Source organism: Monodelphis domestica, chromosome 1, assembly GCF_027887165.1.
Source record: "Monodelphis domestica isolate mMonDom1 chromosome 1, mMonDom1.pri, whole genome shotgun sequence".
Taxonomy (NCBI): Eukaryota; Metazoa; Chordata; class Mammalia; order Didelphimorphia; family Didelphidae; genus Monodelphis; species Monodelphis domestica.
Window position 1 is genome coordinate 744,075,596 of NC_077227.1, and position 13,421 is coordinate 744,089,016.

The window sequence follows — 13,421 nt, forward strand, 5'->3', positions numbered from 1 at the left end:
ATGATTTTTCTATAGTATAGGTCTGACTATACCAACTGCTCCTTCTCCTCATTACCCATCCCCCCAAAACACTAGTGGCTTCCTATTGTCTCCAGGTTCAATATGCTCTGTTTGGCATTCAAAGCCTTTCATAACCCATTTCCTTCCTAAACATTCCAGCCATTTCATACTTCCCTGTAAGTGATACTAGCTGGCCTTCCACAAACAAGATACTCCATCTCTTGGACTCTGTTTTCTTCTGCTATCTCTCAGAGCTGGATACTTTCCCTCTACAACTGCACTGACTGGTTTCTCCTACTTCTTTTAAGTCCCAATTGAGATTCCATCTTTTATAGGAAACCTTTCCTACTCTCAGGGGAGACAGCAAGACCTGGGCATCTTCCATCTGCCCCCAAAGGACTTTTCCCTCTTTTTTTTTATCCCCAGCACTTAGCACTGGGCTTGGCACATAGCAGAAGCTTCACCAATGTTTATTGGCTGATTGATTGATCTCAGTAGTTTAATTAGGATAGCACTAAAACTTTAAACAACTTGACAAGAGAATGATGAATTTCATTTGGAGAAAGGAAAGGTCTAGAATCTCAAGAGAAAATTTTAAAAAATCAGGAACAAAGGGGGCTTGGCATTAGTTGTTCTTAACCTATTTTATACAGAAGATGTCATTAATACTCTTTGCCACTGTTTTTTTTAAATAAAGTAAGTCAACAAACTAAAACAGATTGAATGAATGAATGAAAGAAGGAAACCTTTGTTCTGAACTTAGTATAATCTAAACATTACATTAAATGCTAGGAATACAAAGAGAAAAAAATAAATAAGTCTCTGATCTCAAGGAACTCACATTCTAATTGAGAAAAACAATACTGAGAATATAATTCAGCTTTGGGGCAGATGGAAAGGTTTGGACGTCTTGGGGGATCAGTAGCAGAGTGGATGGCAGGTCTTGGAGTGCTTAGCTGTTATCAGCAGGTCAGTCTTCAGTGTCCAGGGGTCTGGAGGGTGCTGCAGTAGGGCAAATGGTAGCCCCAAGAAGACTTTAGGATACAGAAGCAAGGCAGAAGGTAAGATCTAATGGTCCTTTATCTCTTGAAAAGGTAAATTTACATATGCTTGGTAAAATTCAGTTCTTCCAATTGGCACAGACAGCCAAGTTCCTATTCTCACCTGACTATCCCCAATGTGGTCTAGGTGATCTAAGGACACAGGGGCATACTTGAGCCAGTTGGACTCCAGTACTCACTTGGAGTTTGCAGTGTGAACATTTAGTCATTTTCTGAGATGCTTCAGAAATTGGCAAACGTTAGAAACCCGAATTTGTTTTATTGTTTTGTTGATTGCCCAGGCTTAAGAAAGTGATAGAGAAAAATGTTCCTAATGCAGATTAAACTTTATTTTTTGTCATGTGTGCATTTTCTTCAGAGATCCAATTTTTAAATATTTCCCGTGAAGGAAAGGCATCCCATGATGCCTTTCATTTGAATAGTTAATCAGACATATGTCCATCTTATCATTTATAATTGTAGTTATCCTCTTGTGAATTTTCCCCTAGCCACCACCTGAGCATTCAGAGAAGGGCAAAAGCTAGACAAGGAGAGGCTACAGTAATACACAGATTAAAGTGAAGGGCTCAGATTGAGGGGAGAAAAGCAGAAGTTACTCATTTATTGCAACTGCTGAGAAAGCAGTTTGACAGAAGGCCATTTTAATGAAACATTTCTCACCACTTGGTACAATAATCTCCAAATGGATACCCAGTCTATACAGAAGATTGCCAAAAAATAGAGGAGGAAGTCAATTTTACAATAATGGGGAGAGGAGAGGAGAATTGACATCAGAAGAATAAATGTCATTATAAAGGATAACAATGACTATTCTAGTTAATTCTTTCAGTGAGAGGCAGCATGGTGAAGTGGATTAGGGCCTAGCTTTGGAGTCAGGACAATCTGAATTTATGTCTGATCTCCTCGTGCTGGCTATGTGAACCTCTGCAAGCTAATTAATCTCTCAGTGACACCAGACAACTCTCTAAGGCTATAAATTGCAGAATAGTTGTACTCTCTTGGTGGTCAGAACCACTAGGCACTCCCTACACAGATGAAAGCACATGTCCATATTGGAGCAACCCTCAGAAACTAGGGAAGTGAAGAAAGATAGTACAGTTCAAAATTTAGTGATATAAGGAATGGAAAATGTATACTCTCCATATATCCCTATATACAGAAGACTCAGCCTTGCTCAGAGAGCCAAATTGCTGCGCTGACCCTTTTCTATGTCTCTGTATCTCTATTTTTTTCTGTCTCTGTGCTTCTCCTCCTCCTCCTCCTCCTCCTCTTCTTCTTCTTCTTCTTCTTCTTCTTCTTCTTCTTCTTCTTCTTCTTCTTCTTCTTCTTCTTCTTCTTCTTCTTCTTCTTCTTCTTCTTCTTCTTCTTCTTCTTCTTCTTCTTCTTCTTCTTCTTCTTCTTCTTCTTCTTCTTCTTCTTCTTCTTCTTCTTCTTCTTCTTCTTCTTCTTCTTCTTCTTCTTCTTCTTCTTCTTCTTCTTCTTCTTCTTCTTCTTCTTCTTCTTCTTCTTCTTCTTCTTCTTCTTCTTCTTCTTCTTCTTCTTTTCTCTGTCTCTCTCTGTCTCTCTGTCTCTCTCTGTCTTTCTCTCTGTCTCTCTCTCTCTCTACCCCCCCAGCTCTATGGTTCTGTTTCTTTTTCTCTCTCTCTCATATAAGAATATTTTATTTTACCAATTACATGAAATAACAACTTTCCAAATAGTTTTCTGAAGTAATCCGAGCCAAATTATTTCCTTCCCTCCCCCTTCGCAGAATTGGTTAGCAATTTTTTCTGGGTTATACATGTATTATTACACAAGATATTCTTACATATCGTTCAGTCTATAAAAACAAACACAAAAATAAAAACCAAAATAAACTAAAGTAAAAAAAATAGTCTACTTTGATATGCATTCTGATTGTATCAGTTCTTTCTCTAGAGTTGGATAGCCTTCTTTTTCATAAGTCCCTCAGTGATGGCGAACCTATTACATGTGTGTCAGCACTGACACACGTAGTCATTTTCAATGACACTTGACCACATGTGGGTTCAGTGTACCCTGGGGCCTGGGAGCTGCCTGGGAGTCACACACCCACAGCCTTGGCCTTGGCCATGCCCTAGCCATGCCTGGGGGAGGGCTGCTCTAAAGGGGTGGGGGGGTGAGCGGTAGGCAGCATGCATCAGGCAGCTGAGGCATGTGGGGCTCCCACAAGGGTGGGAAGGAGGATCATGAGGGGATGGAGCATGTATGGGCAGGCAGGCTTGGGGACAGTGCCCCTGGGCCAGACAACTGAGGAAAAACAGGGTAGGGTGAGGTCTATGGAAGACTGGGCTGGGCTCTGGCCCACATGCAATGGAAAAGTGCCTAGAACTAATCACCAGACACTTTTAGCACCCTGAAAAATATAGCAATGGCCTTACTCACAATGTTTCCCTCTACATAGTTTTTTTTTCCTTTTCTTTCTTTCTTTCTTTCTTTCTTTCTTTCTTTCTTTCTTTCTTTCTTTCTTTCTTTCTTTCTTTCTTTCTTTCTTTCTTTACTTTCTTTCTTTCTTTCTTTCTTTCTTTCTTTCTTTCTTTCTTTCTTTCTTTCTTTCTTTCTTTCTTTCTTTCTTTCTTTCTTTCTTTCTTTCTTTCTTTCTTTCTTTCTTTCTTTCTTTCTTTCTTTCTTTCTTTCTTTCTTTCTTTCTTTCTTTCTTTCTTTCTTTCTTTCTTTCTTTCTTTCTTTTGAAACCCTTACCTTCCATCTTGGAGTCAATACTGTGTATTGGCTCCAAGGCAGAAGAGTGGTAAGGGCTAGGCAATGGGGGTCAAGTGACTTGCCCAGGGTCACACAGTTGGGAAGTGTCTGAGGTCAGATTTGAACCTAGGACCTCCTGTCTCTAGGCCTGGCTCTCAATCCACTGAGCTATCCAGCTGCCCCCTTTCTACATAGTTTTCCAAGACCTTATTCTCAGCATTAAATAATATTGAAACCAACAAAAGAAACAGATTGACAGATGAAATTAGTAGCACTTGCTTGGGCTTGAAGATGTAACCAATGAAATTCAGAAACAAAAAAACGTCACTAATAGGCAGGTTAGTTAAAGAATTCCCCTCCCCCTCACTTATCTTAGTTCACAGCACCCAGCACCTCACAAAAATTCAATAATATTAAGACCAACAAAAGAAACTGATTGACAAATGAATAAAGAAGTCACCAAGCAGGTAAGTTAAATGATTAGTTTTTGGTTTATTAAATAGCTATATATTATAATTATACATTTTTTTTGTTATTTAAACTATAAATATCATGAAATTATGGGTTTTTTTCCCTTAAAGTGACACACCAGAGTTATGCTCACTTTTTTTTTGGCAAATTTTGACACACCAAGCTCAAAAGGTTGCCCATCACTGTCCTAGATCATTGTATTGCTGAGAGTAGCTAAGTCTATCCCATTTGATCATTCCACTGTACTGCTTTTAACTGTGTACTACGTTCTGGTTCTGCTCATTTCTCCCTGTATCAGCTCATGAAGTTCTTTCTAACTTTTTCTGAAATCATCCATTTCATCATTTCTTATAGAGCAATAGTATTCCATCACCATCATAAACCACAATTTGTTCAGCCATTCCCAATTGAGAGACACCCCCTCAATTTATATTTCTTTGCCACCACAAAGAGAGCTGCTAGAAATATTTTGTACAAATACAAATTTTGTATAAATTTCCTTTTTTCTTAGTCTCATTGGGTTACAGACCTAGTAGTCCTCCCCTTCTCTCTTGATCTTGGTCCTTTCCCCTCCTTCTTAAAAGATCCTTTCTGACCCAGCTTTTTCTCAAACAAATATATTGTTATGTAAGTACAGTATTTGTTATGAATCTAAATGCAAATTTTTAAGTCTTAAGTTATTAATTTTAGACATGTCCAGAGTATTTCTCCACATTCCACAATGTAACACCCAGGGAAGTAGGCTTCTTGTATCCTCCACCAACATGCTCATTTGCCTCTAAAATTCTTGTTTTTCAGTATAAACTGGTCAGTGGCTGAGTGTAAAAAAATCTTGTAACATGCATACCTTTAACTTCAATCCTGCATACCTGGAGATATGCTCTTTTTATAAGCTCTAGCTACACTGAAAAAAAAGTCAAAGACAGGGACAGTGTGGTTTAGATGGCTAAATAAATGGAGAGCTGGCCTGAGACATGATCAATGAATAAATCATCAACAGTTGGTTTAGTCTCTGTCATACCTACCATGAGTCAGACACTGTTAGGTGGTAAATGGGTATCAAAGACAAAAATGCAAGAATATACCCTCAATGAGTTTATATTCTGTGTGTGGAAGCAACAGGGACATACACAGATCTGTAAGTACATCTGTAAGTACATGTAGAAATAAGTACAAAGAAAACAGATATAAATAGATGTTGCGGGTGGGGAGGCACTGGCAGGAAAGGTTTGGGCTGAGATTGAAAAGAAGCTTGGGATTCCAGGAGGCAAAGAAGAATAGAGAGGGCATTGCAGGCATGAAGGCGACCTGTGCAAAGGTGTGAAGATGGTACAGGGAATGCCATGAATGGGGAATATCAAGAATATCTGTTTGACTGGACCTCAGAGGGAAGGGAGGGCAGACTATGCAGTAAGTCTGGACACACAGCATGGAATAAGGTTATGGAAGACCATAAATGTCAAGGAGGAGTTTCTATCAGGAAGCAATTCTTGGTCCACCATCACCGCTTGGTCAGCTCCAGCATCTACTTGCAAATGGCAAGGCATGTCATTGAACCTATTTCCCTCACTGATGGTACAGACACTCTGAAGCTTATTCACATCCAGCTCTGACTCTTCAGAAAATGACTGCAAACACTTCCCTGAATCAATGGATTCGGTTTCTGTTGCAAATTAATTTACAAAATTTTGAATATTGAGAAATCTGGATGCCAATTAGTCAGACAAATGACAGTGATTCATGACCTAAATGATGGGGCCATTCAGAGAATATGGCTATCCACTATGTGTGACTTTCCTTCCTGTTTGACTAGGTTTGAATATATACCTTCATTCCAATGGCATGATCGTTTTATTCCCAGAGAAATGAGTGCCCAAGTGATTGATTCTCCAAGTGCTGGTTTTAATGAATCGTTGTTAGGTTAGAATGGTGCTTTCGGCCATAAAACTGTATTCGCAACTCAATAAAACCTCTACTCAGAGCTAAACCTGCCTCAAGAATGGTGATTCCCCAGTCTTTGGGAAAAGAAAAATCGTCCTGTGTCATTTCTTCAAAACTAAATGTAACAAAACCCGACTAAGAGTGCAGATAAAGTGTCTTTTCTAGCTATGAATAGGAAGCAACAAGGAATGCTGTTTGAGGTGTTTAAGGGGGTACATTAACTTTAATATGTATGTGTGTGTTGGTAATTATTTTAACATGATTGGTTTCCTTTGTAATCCAAAATATTTAACTTACACATTTAAAAGAATATAAGAAGGGATTGGTAAACTTCACCAGAATGGCAAAGGGGTTCATTTCTGTCTTTGTCTCTCTCTTTCTGTCTCTGTCTCTTTCTTTCTCTCTATCTCTATCTGTCTGTCTGTCTCTGTCTCTGTCTCTTTGTCTCTCTCTGTCTCTGTCACTTTCTCTCTCTCTCTCTCTCTCTCTCTCTCTCTCTCTCTCTCTCTCTCTCTCTCTCTCTCTCTCACACACACACACACACACACACATGAATACAAGATTAAGATCTTCTGACATAGTGAACCAAAACACTGGATCTGAGGGGGTCAGCAAAACTGGGTTTGAATCCTATTTTTACTATTTCATAATTTCATAATCTTGGAAAATGCCCGCATATACCCATATTCTGATTAAATCTATGTGCCTCAGTGTCCCTATCTATAGAATATAGATAGAATCTATAGAATGAAAAGATTAACCTAGTTGACTTCTAAAATCTTTTCTGTGATCCTATAAAGTAGGAGTAGGTTGAATCTCCATGTTTATTGTTGTTTCTGTTGTGCCCTACTTTCTGTGATTCCTTTTGGAGTTTTCTTGGCAAAGATACTGGAGTGGTTGACCATGTTCTACTCCAGATCATTTTATGGATGAGGAAACTGAGACCAGTAGGATTAAGTGACTTGCCTAGGGTCACATATCTAGTAAGTTTCTGAGACCAGAATCAAACTCAGGCCCTCCTGACTTACCAGACCCTGAACCACCTGAAATTCTCAATGTTTACTTCTTTGCAAATATTTTACATAGACTTAATTGTGTTTTGTGGAAGAGAATATAAAATGATGGAAGAATATATCTGACAAAAGGATCATAGATGTTGAGATAGAAGGGACTTGAGATAAATCCAACTCCGTTAATCTTACAAATGAGGAAAATGAGTCACAGGGAGGTCAATTAAGTGGCTTGCCCAAGATTTTCATTCTTCTTGACAGTTACACTATGGCTAAAAGTTAGTTTAAGTCCATATTTCTAGATATTACAGGAATGAAATTAAACATAGCTAGAGAAGGATTAGAAGGCTACTGAGGTCCTTTATAGTGGTTCTTTGTGTTGCCTTTTCTGAAGACTAATCTTGATGAAATATTTGGTCTTTTCATTCTCTAGGATCCATGCCAGCTCTGAAATGTCTCTACTGGTGTTGATAGTCTGTAAAAAAAATTAGACTAATGAATATGTATATCCAGGTTCTAAGTGTTATGCACTAGTATAGTCCCAATTTACACACACTTAAACAATCTCAGCTGGAATCTCAGCAGCCACTTGGTCCAAATCCTACTAGATTTAAGAATTCCTTCATTAGCATACTCATCAAGTGGTGTACCAATCCTCTGCATGGAATTGTCCAGTGAGAGAGAGGCTACTCTGATTAGGAGAAGCCAATTCTATTTCTAAAGACTTTTAATTATGAGGGAGATTTTATTTTGATGTATGTCACAGTTTTATCTTTTTCCTTAAACCTAGTTTAGGTTTTTCTTATTGCTGATTCTATCCACTGTGTCTAATTCTGTTCCTTATGGCCAAATTAAACGGATGTAATTCCCTCTCCATTTGACATGCTTTTGCATACTTGAGACTCCTCTCCTCCAGGAAAACCATTCACAGTTTCTCCTTCTGTTGATCTTAAGGTGGTTTTGAGGCTTTTCGTTATGTCTGTTATTCTCATCTGTTCTTGCATCTCTTCACAATAGAATACAATGATTTCCTGGAATAATGAATGATTCATATGTAGCTGCTATTTCTTCTTGTTTTCTCCCTTCTGCCAAAACCAAACTTCTGAATACTGGCTAGGAAGTTGGAAGTGGACCCCACCATTTGTGTTTTTCTCTACATAGTCTAAAGATTGCAGCAATTCTCTTTTTAAAGTCTCTTTAAAATTAAAAGCATTACCTTCTGTCTTAGAGTCAATATTCTCTATTGGTTCCAAGACAGAAGAGTGATAAGGGCTAGGCAATGGGAGTTAAGTTTTTGCCTAGGGTCACACAGCTAGGAAGTGTCTGAGATCAGATTTGAACCCAGGATATCCTGTCTCTAGACCTGGATTTCAATCCACAGAGCCACCTATCTGGATCCTATCTACCCACTTTTAATACAAAACTTGATAAAGATATTTATCTTGTGCTTCTGAGATGGGAGGAACCACAGAGACCATTTCAAAGGTTCTCAAATTTTTTTCTTATTATTATGGATTCCCTTTGGAGTTTGGTGAAGACTATGTATGAACTTCTTAGAATAATTTTTTAAGTGAATAGAGTTAAATATATATGATTAGAAGACAATAACAATTATATTGAAATAAAGCTATAATTTTTCTCAAAATGTAGATTCTCAAAGTTATAAAACTGTGTGTACTTTTTGATCCAGTAATGGCACTATTAGGTTTATTCCCTAAAATTATTGAGGAAAAAAGGAAAAGAAACTATATATTTTAAAATATTTGTAGTAGCTCTTCTTGTGGTGACAAAGAGCTAGAAACTGAATGGATGGTCATTAGTTAGTATGAATTTTAAAAAATTATTCCACCCTATTCAGACAGTACTTTAGGAGAAGATATAGTTGTAAACTCCTGATTGAACAATGAAGGTACTTAACTCATACCTTATAGTGAAGCTAGAACTTTAAGCTAAGTCTATTTTTAGATCTATAACAAAAAAGTGTTAAGTAACTATAAAGGTTAAATTAATCACAAAAAAGTCAAGTAACTAACAAAAGGTGAACTTAACAAAGAAGTGTGAAGTAACTCAAAAGATACACTCTAACCAGAGAAGGTGAGAACTAAAGAGTTAACAGTCCTGTTGAAAATCTAATCAAAGAAGGTGAGAACTAAAGAATGGGCAGTCCTGGAGAAAAGTATCTACTGTGATTGGTAGATGTGAAAATTTAGGGGAGGTGGCTCAAGAGAAAAGATCTTTAAAAGGAGGCCTATATGAGCAGCCTCATATCAGTTCAGGACTGGAACTCAGCCTGGAGGATTTCCCTCAGACAGCTTCCTTGAGACTGACTCCCTTTCCCTTGGGTTCAGGGAGGTCACTTTGGACAAGGCCTTTAACTCCTGCCTGGCTCAGCCTGAGCTGGAGCAGTTTAAATTAACTCTTTCCTCTCTCTCTTCTCCTTAATTCCTTTTCTCTATATTAATTAAAATCACCATAATTTCCAGCTGACTTGGGTATTTTATTATATGGAATTTTCCCTGGTGACCAATTAATTTAGATTTTCAAGTCACGACGTTAAAATTATCTTACATTGGAGAATGGCTGAACAAGTCATGGCAAATATTTATAATGGAAAACTATTACTCCATAAGAAATTATTAACAAGAGAACCCCCCCCCAATATCTAATAAGACACATACAGTGATATAAAGTGAAGTGAATTGAACCAGGAGAACATTGTACACGGTAACAACAATAATATATAATGATCACCTGTGAATGACAAATATTGTCAAGAAGGAAAGCATGTAGGACAACTTCAAGAGATTCATGATAAGAAAGAATATTCATCATCAAAGAAGGAACAGAGTCTGAATGCAGATTAAAGCTTCACTTTATTGCCTCCATGAATTTTTCTCTAGTGTAAGCAATATGTGTCTTGTTTCACAACAAATAAAGAGGGAAATAGGTATCATATGATAATATGTGTATAACCTCTATCATATTACCTGCCTCCCAGGAAAGGGAGGAAGGAAAAAGAAGAATGAAATATAGAGTTTTGGACATAGCTAATAGGAAAATTTATTTTTTTTGAATTATTTATTACAATTTATAATATATTTACAAAATCATATACATTATACTATTGTTATATATAACATTGTTATATATAAAAATAAATGGCAGCAAAAATGTAGATTGAAATTAACATTCTTGCAAAATATAGGTCAATTACTACCATTCTACTTATAACTCCTTGTACTAGTGGAGGAATAGGAACCAAAGCTTGACAGGTCTCAGAGAGGGAGGGAACAGATAAAGAGAAGCACCACTTACTCTCCCTGACAGAGCTGCCCCAGAGAAGATGAAATCAGATCAATGTCCAGAGCTGAAAGGTAAAGAGGAAATCCCCTTCAGTCTCTGGTTTCTGTTTTCTTCCCTGGATGGATATTATCTTGATCCCTTTAGTACATTGAAGAATAGGATAGTTAGTTCTTTTGTAATTTATAAGATCTATTTATTGTTTGGAGATTCAGCACTGGTAGGTTTAGTGAAGAGGGAAAAATAAGAAGTCTCTTTCTATTTCAACCTAAATTCCCTTCAGGGTTTGAGGGCTCAGGTATGGGGACCTGGGTCCCTGAAGACGTTGTGGACTTAGGCTGGTGTAATTTACTAATATAGGGAGATACAGCTATTAAAGATATCAATGGAAAATCTTCTGGGTGGATAGTCTCTAGTCTTCCCCAAAGGGAAAAAGTCTCTATCCACTACTTTTGAGGAACGATGGCTAATCTGAATTCTTCAGATTGATGAGGGATTATAGCAGGTTAAACTCAGTGAGATGATCTTCTCCCTTTCAGTTCAGAAGGGAAAAAAAAAACCCTTTCCAATTGTCCATCTGCTTTTCATAGCTGGGGGTTCTAGTCCCATCCCCCATTGTCTGCCAAAGTTCTATTTCCTTCCTGCATGCGGTTTCCTTGTAAATCAAGTCCTTGCAGTACATTCTGTATCTCACTCATTCACATCCTTTGACTTCTGGGACCAAACTGTTCTTCTCTAGATATCATTCCCCAATATGTATTGTCTTCTCTTATAAGAATATAAACTTCCTGAGGGCAAGAATTGTCTGGATTATTTATTTTCTGTCTCCAGGTCTTTGTACAGTACCTGACACATGTTATGTACTTAATAAATTCCCTTTCCTCATTCTTCCCTTGTTCCCTTCCTTCTTTCCATCCTTTTTCCTTCCTCCCTTCTCTTCTTTCCTTCTTCTTTCCTTCTTTTCCTTTGTCCTTCCTTCCTTCCTTCATTCCTTCCTTCCTTCCTTCATTCCTTCCTTCCTTCCTTCCTTCCTTCCTTCCTTCCTTCCTTCCTTCCTTCCTTCTTTCCTTCCTTCCTTCCTTCATTCCTTCCTTCCTTCCTTCCTTCCTTCCTTCCTTCCTTCCTTCCTTCCTTCCCTCCTTCCTTCCTTCCCTCCTTCCTTCCTTCCTTCCTTCCTTCCTTCCTTCCTTCCTTCCTTCCTTCCTTCCTTCCTTCCTTCCTTCCTTCCTTCCTTCCTTCCTTCCTTCCTTCCTCCATCACTTCCTAAATCTGGAGGCATTTCTATTACTCTGTGTTATATTATAGTATTCTTTTCCTATAAAAATTTAAGAGATTTACCTTTTTATCTGACTTGGAACAATTAGAACTGTAAGGGTAAAAAGGGCCTATTTTTAAAAGGTTTGACTTGATTATATTGGAGTGTTGTTACCAGGGATTTAATTAATTCCAAAGAGATTTTATTTACAATTCATTTACAAAATGTAGAAAGGGTGAAGTAAGAAATCACAGAGAAGATAAGGTAAAATATCTAGCCTAAACACTAAATAATTTATTCCCAGCTCCTGGGCAGGGAGAGTTAGTTCTTACCAAAAAGCACCTTGGCCCTTGTAACTGAGGCCCTGGGGATGCAGGAAATCTTTCTCAAGAGGATAGGTCTCTCCTGAATATCCAGCAGTTAAGAATCTGCTTTTCACTCACCATGTGTCAGTCTAAATGAACAGGGTCTCAGGTCCAGTCAGCAGATCCTTATGCCCCTTTTTACTAGCCTTAACTTAAAAGCATGAAGAATTGAAACCTTCAGGAAGCTGTCAGTCCCTTTTAAAGACATTTTCTCTTGTATCATTTCCTGTGTCTTCCCCTAATTTTACGTCTACCAATAACAGTTGATGCTCTGCTCTTGGACTGCTCAGAAGGCAATCAGTCAATTCTGATTCACCACCCCCTATCTCACATATGAGTCACAGAACTCCCACTTAATTATTAAGTGGGATGTTTACACTTTTGGTGATTAGATCTAAAAATTGGCAGATCTTCATACTTAACTTTAAGTAGAGTGTTCTAAAAGTCATCAGGGGTTACAATTTAATCTTCACAATCAGGGGAGAGTTAATTTAATTGTTATAATCAGGGGAGAGTTAAATTTAATCTTCATAGAACCTACCTACTTAATCCACTGAAAGGATACAAAAAAAATATCCATGATGGTAAGGGTAAAATTAGGGTTGAGACTGAAATTATTATATAAAGGTTTCCAGGGATTTCAATTCTAAATCCTAATGAAATACTCAAGTAAGAATGGGATTTTATGGTGTTTTATTTATAATAGAAGGAAGAAATTAAGAAGAAGGAGAAAGAGGGAAAAAGGGTAAAGATCTATACTGGCCTGACCAGAGCCAGGGGGAGTTCAGAGGCCTCTTAGTCACGGGCCTTCCCAGAAGATTAAATCTAACTTGGTTTCCAGCTAGGAGACTTCCTCCAAGATGAGGGGCCTCCTTGGAGGCTGGAACCTTCAGAAGGATCAAGGTAAAGGGAAGTCAGCCTTAACACTCACCACATGGTTGCCTAAGGGAAGCAGTCCCACCTAGACCCACGTTTCCAGTTCCTCCAACTCAAGCTCCATCACCAAAGCAACAAAAAGCTGCAAAAGCCACAAAAGGCCCCCTCACAGGAAGTGACACAAAATATAAAGGCTGTTCTTTACATCACTTCCTGTGTCTCACATGTACCAATGGTGACTTAAACTTGGTTTAGGACATACCAGGTGGTCAGTCACTTGTTTCTGATTTGACACTTGATAGCACATGAGGGTCATAGACCTTCCTCCCCCACATTTAATCCTTAAGTGCGGGTGTATACATTCCTGGTTGCTAGAATTCTAAAGACTAAGCAGGGTGGAGTAAATCTAAAATTCACAATGGTC

At 38.1% G+C, this 13,421-nt stretch overlaps 1 long non-coding RNA gene across 1 annotated transcript; it reads right to left on the minus strand.

Moving 5' to 3' along the window:
• Positions 1–7,420: 7,420 nt before the first annotated feature.
• Positions 7,421–13,139, minus strand: LOC130453756 (uncharacterized). The gene is made up of 2 exons (XR_008911295.1): positions 13,053–13,139; positions 7,421–7,676 (listed from the first exon to the last, which is right to left on the minus strand). It is a non-coding gene; the product is annotated as an uncharacterized LOC130453756 (long non-coding RNA).
• Between the last annotated feature and the right edge of the window lie 282 nt (positions 13,140–13,421).